Source organism: Halyomorpha halys, unplaced genomic scaffold, assembly GCF_000696795.3.
Source record: "Halyomorpha halys isolate HHAL.00 unplaced genomic scaffold, Hhal_1.1 Scaffold89.1, whole genome shotgun sequence".
In the NCBI taxonomy this organism is placed as follows: Eukaryota; Metazoa; Arthropoda; class Insecta; order Hemiptera; family Pentatomidae; genus Halyomorpha; species Halyomorpha halys.
This window is the reverse complement of record NW_027111267.1, coordinates 865843-868708: the sequence shown is the minus strand read 5'-3', so window position 1 is coordinate 868708 and position 2866 is coordinate 865843. Positions and strand designations below refer to the sequence as shown.

Genomic DNA, 2866 nt, shown 5'->3' with positions numbered 1-2866 from the left:
TTGGAAGAAAAGGATGGAGGGTGTTGTAGGTAATTAGAGATGGTATTGCAAATAGTAGTGCGTGATAACTCTTTACTCTCATTAGAATGATGAAATAGGGGGTCGTTGTGAATGTATAGGGGCATAAAATAAATAAATATGGTTTTGTTTATTTATGTTGTTCTTTGCTGACCGCACCCCCCGACAAACTTCTTCGAGTATAATTATTATATTACGTCCTTACATAATACTAATATTTTCTGACATATTTTAATCATTGAATTGTCATAATTTAATGATTAAGATTGTCTCTCTGAAAATGGCCTGAAAGCTGGAAGTTTTTTTTTAAAATAAAAAGTTGAGAGTAAAAGTGGATCATTGAAGTTTGTGTTAGTAATGATATATTTATTAATGTCAAAATTTCGGCCTGAATTTCAGGCCTTTATCAAAACTTGAAAAAATATTTATATAAAATTCAATATCAATATTTAAATTTTTATTTATTTAATATAATTTACAACTGTACAAAATAATAAATACAATAAGTAAATATGTGGAATGTTTCATTTACATTTGAAAATCTTGGTAAGGAACCACCCATTGGTGGTGGACCTTCAAGGTCCGTGGCCATCTTCTTTCAGACACCTCGGAGGACTATCAGGGATTGTTAAGGATGAAAGATTAAGAACTAATGGGTAAGGATGGGTAAGCAGTTTGGAATGAAAAGATACATATATGTTTTGGGCCAAATCTGTAACGAATGGGATGTTAAGGTCTTTGTGGATGAGTTTATATATAACGTAATAAGGAGCATCAAGGATTTTACGAAAGGATTTTGGATTGTAAGGATTGAATGCAGGAGGAATTTGATGGTTTGGTGGAGCCCCAGAGCTCAATTCCATATGTCCAAATTGGTCTGATTATTGTAGTGTATACTAATTTTTTGTAATGAATGGGAAGTTTAGAGCGTTTGTCAAGTAAGTGTTGTAGCAATCGGAATCTACGAGCAGTTTCTTATTTCAGTCTTGTGTGTGGATTCCAAGTAAGTCTCTTGTTAAAATGGAGTCCTAAGTATCGAATCTGTTCAACAGGCGTTAGTGGAGTATTTGGAAAGGATATTGTAGGACATGGGAGTAATATTTAAATTTAAAAAAGATATTGAAAAATCGTAAAAGAAATAATCACATCGAAAACATATGTGTAATAAATAATATACAGTTTCAAAATTGAAGCTTATGTATAGTATCTGTTTTCTTTTTGTGTTTCTTGCTATACTCCACTTACATTAAATTATAGCCTTTACCTGCTTATAATATTTAGACTATAAATTTTTTTTCAACACTATGTGTTATTTTTTAATCATTCATGTAATTTCCTCTCATTCATTATAATAATCTTGTTTTGTTAGCCCTGACGAGAGCCTGAAACTCTTGCCGAAACGTTGGGAATAAGTTTTATTTAAAAAATAAGATAATAAAGTAGGAAATACTTTTGAAAAGGTAGATAGGTTTAAGTATTTAGGTACTACGGTAACTAAAAAAAAACGAAATTGATGAGGAAGTATAAGCTAGGTTGAAGGCGGGAAATGGTTTTTATTTTATATGGATTTAGTGAATGACACAATTTCTTCCTTATTATTATTTGTATTTTTCACTGATCGCACTCTCAACCATATTTTCCTCACATATAATCCACGGTCGACTAATTCATCATTAAATTAAAATTGTAATCATGCAGTACATTATAGTAGTATTTAATTATTTTCGATTATGAACTTTTGATATTGGCCAAGAAAAATAAAAATTGAAGCGCAATTAAATTTTTAAATTAAGGACGTCGCGGATTTTTTTTTTTCAGTCAACTTGATTGCCACGGCGAAAAGAAGTTTGGAAATCCGTGTTCTGTGAGGTTGGATTTTAATAAAAGCAAGAAATGTAAATCCATAAAATTAAAGTGTATACAAAACGTACCCTCATGACTTCTGTTATGGTGTAAAAGTTGGGAAACTACGACAAAAAAAAAATTTAATCTTAGTTGATAATATCTTATCATATTCTAAATGTGATGAGATATTATCACAGCCAAATTTCGCTTAAGTAACAGCGATAAAATTGTTGTCCGTACATTATCAAAGCTGTCTATCGCGTCTTCTGATTGCAGGCCACGTAGCTTTAATTTTATCTCTAAACAAGTAGTCTCTAAACCAACAACAGCACTAAAGATATCTTTTTGAGTATTAATGAGTTTATATAAAATCAATTTTATATCTCTATTTAAAAAATTAAGATAATAAAGGAGGAAATACTTTTGAACAGATAGATAGGTTTAAGTATTTAGGTTATACGGTAACTAGAAAAAACGAAATTGATGAGGAAGTAAAAGCTAGGTTGAAAGCGGGAAACGTCAGGGCTAAAAAAGATACAAACCCTATAGTTACAAAAAGGAAAAAAAGAAAAAAACTAAGTGTAAAATAACAGGGGTATTAAAATGAAAAGTAAGATATAATAAGAAAAATTAAAGGTTGTAAATAGTAAATGAAAAGTAAGATATAATAAGAAAAATTAAAGGTTGTAAATAGTAAATGAAAAGGGTAATAGTAACAGATAGATAAGAGAAGAAATATTAAAGAAAGTACAAATAGAGATGAAAAAAAAAAAAAAATACAAATCAAATGATGAAACAGAATGCATACCTGTTTGACGGCAGTCAAAGACAAAGTGACAGTTTATATTGGGAGGAGTGGGGATGGCAGTTATGCCACAATAACGAAAATAATTTGTAAAGTAAACATAGTAAAAAAGTATTTAAATTAGGTGAACAATAAATGGTAATATACATAGTAGGGGGAAAAGAAATATTAATAAATAAAAATAATAACAGATAGAAA

At 29.7% G+C, this 2866-nt stretch overlaps 1 protein-coding gene and 1 long non-coding RNA gene across 2 annotated transcripts in view; both read left to right on the top strand.

Annotated features, from left to right (window-relative positions):
* Nucleotides 1–2866, top strand: part of LOC106677165 (uncharacterized) — a gene marked incomplete at its 5' end in the record, with an annotated part of 298497 nt that overhangs the window by 178166 nt on the left and 117465 nt on the right.
* On the top strand, nucleotides 1623–2672 carry LOC136796226 (uncharacterized). Its single transcript, XR_010843918.1, has 2 exons — nucleotides 1623–2499; nucleotides 2547–2672. It is a non-coding gene; the product is annotated as an uncharacterized lncRNA (long non-coding RNA).